Consider the following 15,919-nt stretch of genomic DNA (forward strand, 5'->3'; position numbering starts at 1 on the left):
CCCCTTATTGTTATTTTAACCCAACGACTTTACCCGCTTTGTTGTGCAAAGCTGTTTGTTTGCCAACTTATAGGTTGCGTTTGCGGACGAGGACTCTGGTTGTGCAGCAGCGCCATGACGCAGCTGACACGCAGCCTTCCTGCAGCAGCAGCCCGGCTGTAAGGGAGAGGAAAGGAGGCACATATATATATATATTTATTTATATATATATATATATGAAGTGAGCCGGGGAGGATGCACCCACTAGCGGAAATGCGATGCCAGTGTTGAAGAGGAGGAGGTGTGGCGCCCACCAGCTTCCCATTCAGCAAAACAATCATCTGGGGTGTTCGCGCCATAGAGACGTGCAGCGGGGCAGCTTCTCCCAATCATCCACTCCCTTCTCGGAACTGATTTGGAAGTCCAAAGCCGTGCTGTGGCCTGGACCCTCGAACAATGAACTAATCAGGGTGAGTTTATTGTCATTGTTGTTTGGGATCGCATTGTTAGTGTAGGCCCAATTAGATAAGCTGCACAAATGGTCCTAGCCAACACAGGATAAATAAAGCGATCGCGATGCGACGCTGCACTGTCTCTTTAAAAAAAGCAAATTTTTGCGTATTTGATCCGAATTGATGAACATTTGAATGCGTGGAATTCCAGTGTGCCGCTGCAGCCTGCATGCTAGCCGCTCAAGTGGGTGAAGATGACGTCTGGCAGCCTGCATCAGGGGGGGGGGCGTGAAGGCACCGTGAATGTCTGAAAGTCTAAAGGTAAGTCCATCTTTTATGTTACAATGGACATGTATACTCTTAACAAACTCCTGAATGTAGAAGGATAGTGTCACATTTGTGTCTAATCATGCGATTGTTAGGCTACTTCCTGGTTCATAAGAGGATGTTGACCATATGGGTTAGTTACTGAAAACCAGTAACTAGTTACAGTTACTAGTTACTTTATTTCAAAAGTAACTCAGTTACTAACTCAGTTACTTAAACCAAAAAGTAATGCGTTACTGTGAAAAGTAACTATTTAGTTACTTACCGTATTTTCCGCACTATTAGCCGCACCTAAAAACCACAAATTTACTCAAAAGCTGACATAACCCGGTGCGCTTTATATATGGATTAATATTAAGATTAATTTTCATAAAGTTTCGGTCTCGCAACTACGGTAAACAGCCGCCATCTTTTTTCCCCGTAGAAGAGGAAGTGCTTCTTCTTCTACGCAAGCAACCGCCAAGGTAAGCACCCGCCCCCATAGAACAGGAAGCGCTTCTTCTTCTACTGTAAGCAACCACCCGCCCGCGTAGAAGAAGAAGAAGCGCGCGGATATTACGTTTTCATTTCCTTTGTGTGTTTACATCTGTAAAGACCACAAAATGGCTCCTACTAAGCGACAGGTTTCCGGTTCATGAAAAGACGCAATCTCTCCATCCGCACACGGACTACTATTTCACAGCAACTGCCTAAAGACTTTCAAGAAAAGCTGGCTACTTTCCGTGCATATTGTAAAAACAAGATAGCTGAAAAAAAGATCCGGCCAGAGAACATTATCAACATGGACGAGGTTCCACTGACTTTTGATATTCCTGTGAACCGCACTGTGGATACAACGGGAGCACGTACGGTGAATATTCGCACCACAGGGAATGAGAAGTCGTCCTTCACTGTGGTTCTAGCTTGCCATGCTAATGGCCAGAAACTTCCACCCATGGTGATATTCAAAAGGAAGACCTTGCCAAAAGAGACCTTTCCAGCCGGCGTCATCATAAAAGCTAACTCGAAGGGATGGATGGATGAAGAAAAGATGAGCGAGTGGTTAAGGTAAGTTTACGCGAAGAGGCCGGGTGGCTTTTTTCACGCAGCTCCGTCCATGTTGATATACGACTCCATGCGCGCCCACATCACGCTGGTTTTTAATATATTATTAAAGTTTGACTGACCTATCTGACTGTTTTTTTGACATTCCCTTTAGCGCAGTTAGATGCGGCTTAAAACACGGGGCGGCTTATAGGTGGACAAAGTTTTGAAATATGCCGTTCATTGAAGGCGCGGCTTATAACCCAGGGCGGCTTATGGTGCGGAAAATACGGTATATATTTTATTTTATTTTTTTAAGGCCCCATTTAATGCCCTTTTAGCCTTCATTTCAGTACTGTTATTGCACGGGAGAATAATACAATCTGTTGATCAACTTGACATGCATTTGTATCACTGAACTCTGCTAAGCAATGTGGTCTACATACAACACACAAAGACAAAGATATGTTTTAAAGGGCCAATTTGTTTCAGACCAGAACAAATTGACAAAACTATTTTAAATAGCTGCAACTTAACATACATAAGTAACAAACAGCATAATAACAACATAGCTGTAAAACAAGAAAGGCACACACTACATACATAAAGCCTAACCAGGCGTTTTTTTATCTCAAGGAATTCTGAAATAAAATCATGTCTGAAGCCCAGAACACTCTTCACATTTCCCCACTTAGTTTAGAGAAAAGGAAATATTAGCCTGGCCCACTAGTATCCCTCTTTAGGTTTGTGAACTTTATCGTCTAAACATTTAGAGTGATGTGATAATCAAACACTCTAAAAGTCTAAAATGAAAGAGTATATAAGAGAATTGACAGTGTGTGCGTACCTTCAGTGTGCAGTGCCTCATTAAAATCCAGCCGCTGTTGGAGGTGGAGGTGAAGTGTGTGTCTCTTTACTAGCTTCGTCGAAGCATGTTGTTTTTGTAGCTGTTTCAGCAGATTTGAAACTTACATTCAACTAAAATGTTCTTTTCTTTGTGGTCGATAAAAGAAACGTACTGAAAATATCTCCATTTTAAGAAACTCGGCTTCGGGGTTCGCCATGACGTCTTGATAGTAGACACAGACACGCCCCCTCCCACACACACACACACACACACACACACACGTACACACAGAGAGCGCGCGGCGCGCCTCTTTTTTGTCGCCTCTTCAGCAGCGCTGCAACACTCAGATCTTCTCAGTTTCTAGCCGATACTACATAAAAAATAACGCAAAATAACGCAGTAACGCATCATGTAGTAACGGTAACTGAGTTACTGAATATAAAAAATAACGCGTTAGATTACTAGTTACCGCCGATAGTAACGGCGTTACAGTAACGCGTTACTTTGTAACGCGTTAATCCCAACACTGTATATCAGTGACGTGCGGTGAGGTTGATGGCTGGTGAGGCACTGACTTCATCACAGTCAGATTTACAAACATATGAACCCTAAAGAGTATCTTATTCACCATTTGATTGGCAGCAGTTAACGGGTTATGTTTAAAAGCTCATACCAGCATTCTTCCCTGCTTGGAATTGGGGGTTAAATCACCAAAAATGATTCCCGGGCGCGGCGCCGCTGCTGCCCACTGCTCCCCTCACCTCCCAGGGGGTGATCAAGGGGATGGGTCAAATGCAGAGGACACATTTCATTACACCTAGTGTGTGTGTGACAATCATTGGTACTTTAACTTAACTTTAACTTTACACATACAAACTGTAGCACACAAAAAAGCACATTTAATAAAAAAAAAAAAATGTTATTATGGTCTTACCTTTACTTAGAAATTAAGTCCATGCGCCGCAACTAAAGCCCTCACTTCAACTTTCCACGTGCAAGATTGAATCTATTTAAAAAAGTGTAACCGAGGGTTTATAAATGTCGCCTATACTGTATGAAACTACAAAATAACAAACACGGAGGCTCCGGTTTACACGAGGACCACTTTATTTACCTTCTTTCAAAAACCTCCGCAACGTGACATCACTTCCGCTCTTAGCGCCTTCAAAATAAGAGCTCAAGGCATATACTGTATAATAGCGCATAACAGGAACTTAACATCACAAAGAGGAAAGCCCATGAAAATAGGTTACACAAGTTATTTAATAAGAAGCCAAAAAGTGCAAAAACAATAATGTTCGTGTTGGAGGAGTTGTGAATTAGGTACACCTGCAGTCTGCAGGTGTATATAATGTTGTGTCCCTGCAGTCATTCACAACTCCTCCAACACCAACATTATTGTTTTTGCACTTTTTGGCTTCTTATGAAATATTTTTTTTAAATAGATTCAATCTTGCACGTGGAAAGTTTAAGTGTGGGCTTTAGTTGATATAACAATTCTACGGCGGGGGTGCAGGAGGCGAGCCTCAGCCAGTACGTCTTTTGCAGCCGTTTTATGATCGCTCAGCACAAGAAATACGTTACACACATACAGTTGTTGACAAAATACACTGTACCGTATTTTCCGCACCATAAGGCGCCCTGGGTTATAAGCCGCTCCTTCAATGAACGGCATATTTCAAAACTTTGTCCACCTATAAGCCGCCCCGTGTTATAAGCCGCATCTAACTGCGCTAAAGGAATGTCAAAAAAACAGTCAGATAGGTCAGTCAAACTTTAATAATATATTAAAAACCAGCGTGATGTGGGCGCGCATGGAGTCGTATATCAACATGGACGGAGCTGCGTGAAAAAAGCCACCCGGCCTCTTCGCGTAAACTTACCTTAACCACTCGCTCATCTTTTCTTCATCCATCCATCCCTTCGAGTTAGCTTTTATGATGACGCCGGCTGGAAAGGTCTCTTTTGGCAAGGTCTTCCTTTTGAATATCACCATGGGTGGAAGTTTCTGGCCATTAGCATGGCAAGCTAGAACCACAGTGAAGGATGACTTCTCATTCCCTGTGGTGCGAATATTCACCGTACGTGCTCCCGTTGTATCCACAGTGCGGTTCACAGGAATATCAAAAGTCAGTGGAACCTCGTCCATGTTGATAATGTTCTCTGGCTGGATCTTTTTTTCAGCTATCTTGTTTTTACAATATGCACGGAAAGTAGCCAGCTTTTCTTGAAAGTCTTTAGGCAGTTGCTGTGAAATAGTAGTCCGTGTGCGGATGGAGAGATTGCGTCTTTTCATGAACCGGAAACCTGTCACTTAGTAGGAGCCATTTTGTGGTCTTTACAGATGTAAACACACAAAGGAAATGAAACGTAATATCCGCGCGCTTCTTCTTCTTCTACGCGGGCGGGTGGTTGCTTACAGTAGAAGAAGAAGCGCTTCCTGTTCTATGGGGGCGGGTGCTTACCTTGGCGGTTGCTTGCGTAGAAGAAGAAACACTTCCTCTTCTACGGGGAAAAAAGATGGCGGCTGTTTACCGTAGTTGCGAGACCGAAACTTTATGAAAATGAATCTTAATATTAATCCATATATAAAGCGCACCGGGTTATAAGCCGCACTGTCAGCTTTTGAGTAAATTTGTGGTTTTTAGGTGCGGCTAATAGTGCGGAAAATACGGTACATTATATACCTCAGCTAACTAAACTATGGAAATGTATAATATAGTTCATATAGCAATACAGTCTCACTGCACAGCAGGCCAGCAGTTCGCCGAGTCATTGCGCAATCCATGTTGAGGCACTGAGTGACGTGCCTCAACTGGCTGCTGATCACCGCACCGTCTCTTCTCAGTATTTGAACGGCAAATGTGAAAATTCAGCGATTTTGAATAAAAATAATCTAAAACTGGTGAAGTTTAATGGAAAATAACTTTATAGTATAATCACTGGATACATATAACAATTTCATTTTTTTTTTTTTTTTTTTACTTTTTTTTTCTTTCCATGATTGCAGGTGAGGCCCCGCCTCACCTGCCTCTAGTGACTGCACGTCACTGCCATATATGGGTAATACTATTATGATCCTTTAAATGGGTGGAGAGTTGAGTTGATGCCATCCTCACCTGTGTCTCACAAAAATGTTCTACCTCGGCCCTAAATATCCATCAATCCATTTTTACCGCTTGTCCCTTTCGGGGTCCTATCTCAGCTGCATTCGGGCGGAAGGCGGGGTACACCCTGAACAAGTCGCCACCTCAGACAGACAGCATTCACACTCACATTCTCACGCTGGGACCAATTTAGTGTTGCCAATCAGCCTATCCCCAGGTACATGTCTTTGGAGGTGGGAGGAAGCCGGAGTACCCGGAGGGAACCCACGCAGTCACAGGGAGAACATGCAAACTCCACACAGAAAGATCCCAAGCCCGGGATTGAACTCAGGATCATCGTAATGTGAGGCACATGCACTAACCCTTAATCCACCGTGCTGCCCTGCCCTAAATATCTCATATCAAAGTATTTTGGGGCGGCATAGCTCGGTTGGTGGAGTGGCCGTGCCAGAAACTTGAGGGTTCCAGGTTCGATCCCCGCTTCCGCCATCCTAGTCATTGCCATTGTGTCCTTGGGCAAGAGACTTTACCCACCTGCTCCCAGTGCCACCCACACTGGTTTAAATGTAACTTATAGATATTGCGTTTAACTATGTAAAAGCACTTTGAGTCACTAGAGAAAAGCGCTATATAAATATAATTCACATTTTCGCTCCCCGCCTCTTGAACATCCAAATCGCTGCCGTTGTGTCCTTGGGCAGGACACTTCACCCTTGCCCCCAGTGTCGCCTACACTGGTGAATGAATGATGGGTGGTGGTCGGAGGGGCCGTAGGTGCAAACTGGCAGCCACGCTTCCGTCAGTCTACTCCAGGGCAGCTGTGGCTATGAAAGTAGCTTACCACCACCAGGTGTGAATGGATGATGGCTTCTCACTTCTCTGTGAAACGCTTTGAGTGTCTAGAAAAGCGCTATATAAATCTAATTTATTATTATTATTATTATCATTATTTTTCAACAATTTTATGTTCCATATTATAAGGCGCACCGGATTATAAGGTCCATTAAAGGGGAACATTATCACCAGACCTATGTAAGCGTCAATATATACCTTGATGTTGCAGAAAAAAGACCATATATTTTTTTAACCGATTTCCAAACTCTAAATGGGTGAATTTTGGCGAATTAAACGCCATTCTAATATTCGCTCTCGGAGCGATGACGTCACAACGTGACGTCACATCGGGAAGCAATCCGCCATTTTCTCAAACACCGAGTCAAATCAGCTCTGTTATTTTCCGTTTTTTCGACTGTTTTCCGTACCTTGGAGACATCATGCCTCGTCGGTGTGTTGTCGGAGGGTGTAACAACACGAACAGGGACGGATTTAAGTTGCACCAGTGGCCCAAAGATGCGAAAGTGGCAAGAAATTGGACGTTTGTTCCGCACACTTTACCGACGAAAGCTATGCTACGACAGAGATGGCAAGAATGTGTGGATATCCTGCGACACTCAAAGCAGATGCATTTCCAACGATAAAGTCAAAGAAATCTGCCGCCAGACCCCCATTGAATCTGCCGGAGTGTGTGAGCAATTCAGGGACAAAGGACCTCGGTAGCACGGCAAGCAATGGCGGCAGTTTGTTCCCGCAGACGAGTGAGCTAAACCCCCCTGGATGTCTTGGCTCGCACCGTCCCGAAGATAATCAAGAAAAGAATATCGACCCTAGCTTCCCTGGCCTGCTGACATGAGGGTATGTCTACAGAATATATTAATTGATGAAAATTGGGCTGTCTGCACTCTCAAAGTGCATGTTGTTGCCAAATGTATTTCATATGCTGTAAACCTAGTTCATAGTTGTTAGTTTCCTTTAATGCCAAACAAACACATACCAATCGTCGGTTAGAAGGCGATCGCCGAATTTGTCCTCGCTTTCTCCCGTGTCGCTGGCTGTCGTGTCGTTTTCGTCGGTTTCGCTTGCATACGGTTCAAACCGATATGGCTCAATAGCTTCAGTTTCTTCTTCAATTTCGTTTTTCGCTACCTGCCTCCACACTACAACCATCCGTTTCAATACATTCGTAATCTGTTGAATCGCTTAAGCCGCTGAAATCCGAGTCTGAATCCGAGCTAATGTCGCTATAGCTTGCTGTTCTTTCCGCCATGTTTGTTTGTGTTGGCATCACTATGTGACGTCACAGGAAAATGGACGGGTGTATATAACGATGGTTAAAATCAGGCACTTTGAAGCTTTTTTTAGGGATATTGCGTGATGGGTAAAATTTTGAAAAAAAATTCCAAAAATATAATAAGCCACTGGGAACTGATTTTTAATGGTTTTGACAATTCTGAAATTGTGATAATGTTCCCCTTTAAAGGAGTTATATTATTATTATTATTATTTTCTAAATGTAAAAGACTTCCTTGTGGTCTACATAACATGTAATGATGTTAAAAGTGTTGCATAGATGATGTTTTACAGATCATCTTCAAGTCGCTTTCTGACAGTCTCTTCAAGATGCGCCGTTTTGTGGGCGGGTCTTATTTACGTGCCTCCACTTCGACAGCGTCTTCTCCCCGTCATCTTTGTTGTAGCGGTGTAGCGTGCAAGGACGGGAGTGGAAGAAGTGTCAAAAGATGGCGCTAACTGTTTTAATGACATTCACACTTTACTTCAATCAATAACGGAGCAGCATCTCCTCATCCGTGGCTCACTAGTGCAACAACAACAACGCCCGAAATGTGTCCCGTGAAAAACCGTCCGACCGGAACTCTCTAATAACTAAAGTTCCTTGGGTGAATTATGTAAACTCACTACACCGGTATGTTTTAGCGCTTCCTTAGCGAGATATAAGTTAGAACTTTACACTACTTTATATTAGAAATGGCAACAGTGGAGGATGAATGTCACATAACAAGAAGATAGAGAAAAAAAAGAAGCTTATCGACTACGGCATGGGTGTCAAACTCTGGCCCGCGGGCCAAATTTGGCCCGCCGTGTAATTTTACTTGGCCCTTGAGGTGATATCAAATTAACACTAGAGCTGGCCCGCCGATTATATTCAGCGCCGGTGCCGCGGTTACACCGCATTCACCGCTAATTCTCATACTTGCCAACCCTCCTGGGAGACTCTCAAATTTCAGTGCCCCTCCCAAAAATCGTCACGTCCACTTCTCACACAGTCCAGCGAATGCTAGCCCAGTCACATAATATGTGCGGCTTCAGCACGCACACACACGTAAATGCAAGGCATACTTGGCCAACAGCGATACAGGCTACACTGACGGTGCCACTTTAACACTGTTAGAAATATGCGCCACACTGTGAATCCACACCAAACAAGAATGACAAACACATTTCGGGAGAACATCCGCACCGTAACACAACATAAAAACAACAAAACAAATACCCAGAATCCCATGCAGCCCTAACTCTTCCGGGCTGCAATATACACCCCCGCTACCACCAAACCCCGCCCGCATCAACCGACGCACGGAGGGGTGTGGGGGGGTGGGGTGGGGTGTATATTGCAGCCCGGAAGAGCTGCATGGGATTCTGGGTATTTGTTTTGTTGTGTTTATGTTGTGTTACGGTGCGGATGTTCTCCCGAAATGTGTTTGTCATTCTTGTTTGGTGTGGATTCACAGTGTGGCGCATATTTCTAACAGTGTTAAAGTTATTTATACGGGCACCGTCGGTGTAACCTGTATTGCTGTTGGCCAAGTATGCAATGCATTTACGTGTGTGTGCGTGCTGAAGTCGCACATATTTTTTGTGATCGGGCCTGCACGTTGTTGGAATGGATGAAAAGCAGACGTGACGACAGCTCGTGGAGGACGATAAACGCAGTCCCTTTTAAAGCACGCCCCCAAGACTGTGGTCCGGGTGGACTACGAGGTATAATGACTGATGAACAACTTCGTTCGATAATGAAGGTTGCCTCAGCTCAAAGCCTGAGCCCCGACATTAATGAACTAGCATCCAAGAAAAGATGGCAGTAATCTGGTTTGGGCACATCAGATTAGATCAGTGTATTGCAAACTGAGCAGTTTAAAGTCCTGAATGTTTGGTTTATTCATTGTTATTTTATTTTCTAATTTATTAGCCTGTGGAAAAATGTAATGTTGATATTTACCTCAGAAGGCTGCATATAGAAAAGAGGCATTAAATTTGTATTTAAATTGTATTTGATATGCCATAGATATTTTTTAATTATTATTATTATTTGAAACTAGATTTTGCATGTCACTATAAAGTTATACAAGCCTTGCTTGTTCAATATTCAATGCAAAACTTGTTTGGGTCCCTATTAAAAGGTTCATTTTTTTCAACCTTGGCCCGCGGCTTTGTTCAGTTTTAAATTATGGCACACCACTCCGTATTTGAGTTTGACACCCCTGGACTACGGTGTCGTCACAGACTACAGTGACGGTCATGCGCAAATTTTCAGGATTTGTCAGGTTGACAGTATTGAGAGTAATCTGGTCCTTTTTGTCATGAACCCCTTATTTTCAAGTTCGATTATACCTTGAAATGTTTTTGACAACTGTTACAGAGCCTTAACTTGGTGGTACAAATGCCCCCGTGACAACTTTTTTGCAATGTGTTGCTGCCATTAAATTCTAAATTAAAGGGGAACATTATCACCAGACCTATGTAAGCGTCAATATATACCTTGATGTTGCAGAAAAAAGACCATATATTTTTTTAACCGATTTCCGAACTCTAAATGGGTGAATTTTGGCGAATTAAACACCTTTCTAATATACGCTCTCGGAGCGATGACGTCACAACGGGAAGCAATCCGCCATTTTCTCAAACACAGAGTCAAATCAGCTCTGTTATTTTCCGTTTTTTCGACTGTTTTCCGTACCTTGGAGACATCATGCCTCCTCGGTGTGTTGTCGGAGGGTGTAACAACACGAACAGGGACGGATTCAAGTTGCACCAGTGGCCCAAAGATGCGAAAGTGGCAAGAAATTGGACGTTTGTTCCGCACACTTTACCGACGAAAGCTATGCTACGACAGAGATGGCAAGAATATGTGGATATCCTGCGACACTCAAAGCAGATGCATTTCCAACGATAATTTTCTTAGCTTTTTTTCCTAACTGCCTGCTCACAGAGCATCTATGAGCAGGCAGTTAGGAAAAAAGCTAAGAAAATTATTTCCAACTCACAACATCCACTCTTTCCTGAATATGGAACCCTGCCATCAGGGAGAAGACTCCGGGTCCCACTATGCAAATTTAACCGCCTTATATTATCATTTGTTCCAGCCTCCATTAAGTTGACCAACAATGTGCAATAGAATTTTAATACATAGGTTAGCACTTTTTTAGCACATAGCACTTTAGCACATAGCACTTTAGAACTAAGCACTTTAGCACACAGCACTTTATCCATGAGCTCTAGTGCAATGAACATTGGTACTTTATCTTTATCTCCAAACTGTAGATTTTATGCCTACATCAAAGTGCCACCTATGTCTATCAAGCTCCATGTTCTGATGTTTAAATGTTAGTTGTATGGTTGTGGTTGTGTCTGTGCTTGTGTTTTTGTTCTGTTGTTTTTGGGTATGTTAAGAAAGCAATGATGCACTGTGCCCAAGACAAATTTCCCCGCGGGGACAATAAAGTTGAACCTTGACCTTGACCTTGAAAGTCAAAGAAATCTGCCGCCAGACCCCCAGGAAAAGAGAGCGGATGAGGGTATGTCTACAGAATATATTAATTGATGAAAATTGGGCTGTCTGCACTCTCAAAGTGCATGTTGTTGCCAAATGTATTTCATGTGCTGTAAACCTAGTTCATAGTTGTTAGTTTCCTTTAATGCCAAACAAACACATACCAATCGTTGGTTAGAAGGCGATCGCCGAATTCGACCTCGCTTTCTCCCGTGTCGCTGGCTGTCGCGTCGGTTTCGCTTGCATACGGTTCAAACCGATATGGCTCAATAGCTTCCGTTTCTTCTTCAATTTGGTTTTCGCTACCTGCCTCCACACTACAACCATCCGTTTCAATACATGCGTAATCTGTTGAATCGCTTAAGCCGCTGAAATCCGAGTCTGAATCCGAGCTAATGTCGCTATAGCTTGCTGTTCTATCCGCCATGTTTGTTTGTATTGGCATCACTATGTGACGACACAGGAAAATGGACGGGTATATATATAACGATGGTTAAAATCAGGCACTTTGATGCTTTTTTTAGGGATATTGCGTGATGGGTAAAATTTTGAAAAAAACTTCGAAAAATAAAATAAGCCACTGGGAACTGGTTTGTAATGGTTTTAACCATTCTGAAATTGTGATAATGTTCCCCTTTAATGATTCTCAGTGTGAACATGAAATATCTTGTCTTTGCAGTCTATTCAATTGAAAATAAGTTGAAAAGGATTTGCAAATCATTGTATTCTGTTTTTATTTACAAATTAGACCACGTGCCAACTTCACTGGTTTGGGGTTTTGTACATGCATGTGGCCTTGAAGTCAAGTGCTGCAGAATGTCTCCGGTGCACGACCCAGCATGTTTGACTCACAAATGGTCGCCAGCCACTGTACAATAAAACTATTCAACACAACACTCGAGGAGGCTACGCCGGATAGTCGAACCTCGGATTCAGGAGGAACAGTGTGGTTTTCGTCCTGGTCGTGGAACTGTGGACCAGCTCTATATTCTCGGCAGGGTCCTTGAGGGTGCATGGGAGTTTGCCCAACCAGTCTACATGTGCTTTGTGGACTTGGAGAAGGCATTCGACCGTGTACTCCGGGAAGTCCTGTGGGGAGTGCTCAGAGAGTATGGGGTAACGGACTGTCTGATTGTGGCAGTTCGCTCCCTGTATGATCAGTGTCAGAGCTTGGTCCGCATTGCCGGCAGTAAGTCGGACACGTGTCCAGTGAGGGTTGGACTCCGCCAAGGCTGCCCTTTGTCACCCATTCTGTTCATAACCTTTATGGACAGAATTTCTAGGCGCAGTCAGGGCGTTGAGGGGATCTGGTTTGGTGGCTGCAGGATTAGGTCTCTGCTATTTGCAGATGATGTGGTCCTGATGGCTTCCTCCGGCCAAGATCTTCAGCTCTCACTGGATCGGTTCGCAGCCGAGTGTGAAGCGACTGGGATGGGAATCAGCACCTCCAAGTCCGAGTCCATGGTTCTCTCCCGGAAAAGGGTGGAGTGCCATCTCCGGGTTGGGGAGGAGATCTTGCCCCAAGTGGAGGAGTTCAAGTACCTCGGAGTCTTGTTCACGAGTGAGGGAAGAGTGGATCGTGAGATCGACAGGCGGATCGGTGCGGCGTCTTCAGTAATGCGGACGCTGTATCGATCCGTTGTGGTGAAGAAGGAGCTGAGCCGGAAGGCAAAGCTCTCGATTTACCGGTCGATCTACGTTCCCATCCTCACCTATGGTCATGAGCTTTGGGTCATGACCGAAAGGACAAGATCACGGGTACAAGCGGCCGAAATGAGTTTCCTCCGCCGAGTGGCGGGGCTCTCCCTTAGAGATAGGGTGAGAAGCTCTGTCATCCGGGGGGAGCTCAAAGTAAAGCCGCTGCTCCTCCACATCGAGAGGAGCCAGATGAGGTGGTTCGGGCATCTGGTCAGGACGCCACCCGAACGCCTCCCTAGGAAGGTGTTTCGGGCACGTCCGACCGGTAGGAGACCACGGGGAAGACCCAGGACACGCTGGGAAGACTATCTCTCCCGGCTGGCCTGGGAACGCCTCGGGATCCCCCGGGAAGAGCTGGACGAAGTGGCTGGGGAGAGGGAAGTCTGGGCTTCCCTGCTTAAGCTGCTGCCCCCGCGACCCGACCTCGGATAAGCGGAAGAAGATGGATGGATGGATGGATGGACAACACTCGTTAGGAAGCCAGTGGAGCAGCCAGTGGCTGTTGTCACTGTAACAAATGGGCACATGTGTCGCAGCTAATTGCTTCTGACTTGAATAGCCGGTACAGTATATACAAGAGTGTGTGTGTGTGTGTGTGTGTGTGTGTGTGTGTGTGTGTGTGTGTGTGTGTGTGTGTGTGTGTGTGTGTGTGTGTGTGTGTGTGTGTGTGTGTGTGTGTGTGTGTGTGTGTGTGTGTGTGTGTGTGTGTGTGTGTGTGTGTGCTCGTGCTCACTGGCCAGCTAAACTGCACACTGACAAAGCATAAAGTGGTCTGCAGCTCAGCGGTGATTTAGTGCTGCACGTATTGTTGACTTTGTTGTGCACTCTAACTGACAGCATTTGCAATAATAACGGGTGCTGTTTGCCTAATTGTCTAATAGGAAGTAAAGATTGGCCAGAGAAGGGGGAAGTCCTTTGTTGACTTCATCACACAAAGAGTAATTCTACTCAGCTTGCATGCAGAAAACAACAGTTTAAGCTCGAGTTCCCCTATTTTGCATAAGTGACTTATTAATGGTGTTTTAAAGGGGAAACTTTTTTTAAATTTTGTCAATCATTCCCATTTCCTATGTGAGACGTTGTTAGTTTGCCCCATGTGTAGGCCCAACACATTTTTGATTTTTTTAAAGAAGCAGGCTTTGCTACACTTCATTAAATAAAGCTCTGCCGACTATCTGTCAGTCAGCTGCAGACGTGCAAGTGTGATCATTTGACGCCAATCCCTTAGGGGTGATGGACGGTTGGGCAGTGCCTGAAGAGCTGCAGCCTGCCACCGTAACCCCCACTCCCTCCCCTCTGTTGCAAGTCTCGAAATGTATGTTGTAATATGTATATGTTAGGGGTGTAATGGTACACAAAAATTTCGGTTCGGTACGTACCTCGGTTTAGAAGTCACGGTTCGGTTCATTTTCGGTACAGTAAGAAAACAACAAAATATACATTTTTTGGGTTATTTATTTACCAAATTTGCAAAATCTTCCACCAAAAATATTTTTCTTAGTGGAATATTTGATGTGAAGTAATGGGAACCTTGGATAGGTCAATAATTCATAACAACATTGATTTTGATTCAATATTATGTTTTGAGCAATGACAGTTTGAAAGAAAAAAAAAACAGCTTTGTTTTATTAGTCAACATTGCAACTTTTTCTAAATTACATTTAACCTTTAAGCTTTTTTATTTCACTTATGTTATGTTTTTGTTTATTTTAATAATATTTTTAGAATGTGCCGTGGGCCTTTAAAACATTAGCTGTGGGCCGCAAATGGCCTCCGGGGCACACTTTTGACACCCCTGCTATAGATAATAAAAAATTAAATGTGATAAATCTATGGATAAAAAGCAGAGCCTGGCGACGCATGCGCGTTTATCATAACTCTCTCTCTGTCTCTGTCTCTGCCCCTCCCTCACCAATGCTGCTGTGCCCACCTCCACAATTTGTTTTGTTTTTAACCCCTTCTTAACCCTGAACGTACATTGAAAATACACACAACCCTAACTCAAAATGCCGGACATTTGAGGCATTTAAGAAACTCCGCCCTGACAGCTCTGCAAAAGAGGACATGTCCGGTGAAAAGAGGACGTATGGTCAGTCTATCCTAGCCCGGTCGTTGCTAGCATGCCGTGTGTTGTGCCTTGGTGTGCATTGTTTACGCAACGTGCGTTACGCTACTTAATATGTCCGTGTGGAAACTCGTTCGGTACACCTCCGAACCGAACCGAAACTCCCGTACCGAAACGGTTCAATACAAATACACGTACCGTTACACCCCTAGTATATGTGCTTTGCTATGAAGGTTTTTTTCCCACTCCAGTCTGAGCCCCCTTAGGAGCCCAGTCTAGATTGTATTTTTTTTACTCATCCTCCCCCAGCGTTGACCTTTTTTCCCATCTTTTACGGGGCGCCTCGTAGGGACCCATCAGCGTTCCTGTTCTGTAACCCTGTACACTGTTTGTTTGTCTAATCTTGAACTGGTTTGTGCTGAAAACAAAGTTTTGTTGTACTTGTGCACTGACAATAAACACCTACCTACCTATTTTGTTTCTACCTCATCAAATAGGCCAGGGGTCGGCAACCTTTACCAGTCAAAGAGCCATTTTGACCAGTTTCACAATCTATAGAAAAAAATGGGAACCGCAATTTTTTTTTTGAAATTTTAAATGAAAAACACTGTATACAAAGTTTTTTTTTTTTTTTTGCTTTGTGCTGTGTATAAACCAGGAGTCTCAGACACGCTGCCCACACCTTTATATGGACTTTGAAAGCTGGTGCGGCACCCGGGTTTTAAATGAATGGCGCTTGTGAACGTCATGCGTGCCGTGAAGGTACAGCTTATAACACTCTCTACAGCCAGCGTG

The 15,919-nt window shown here is 44.1% G+C and overlaps 1 protein-coding gene across 1 annotated transcript in view; it reads left to right on the forward strand.

The window, feature by feature from the left end:
• Nucleotides 1-666: 666 nt before the first annotated feature.
• tex2 (testis expressed 2) overlaps nt 667-15,919 on the forward strand; it is a 92,483-nt gene continuing 77,230 nt past the window's right edge. The window contains exon 1 of the mRNA XM_061974368.1: nt 667-752. The gene's annotated coding sequence lies outside the window, so the exon portion shown is untranslated. The remainder of the gene's footprint in view (nt 753-15,919) is intronic.

This window comes from Nerophis lumbriciformis, linkage group LG22, assembly GCF_033978685.3.
Source record: "Nerophis lumbriciformis linkage group LG22, RoL_Nlum_v2.1, whole genome shotgun sequence".
NCBI lineage: Eukaryota > Metazoa > Chordata > Actinopteri > Syngnathiformes > Syngnathidae > Nerophis > Nerophis lumbriciformis.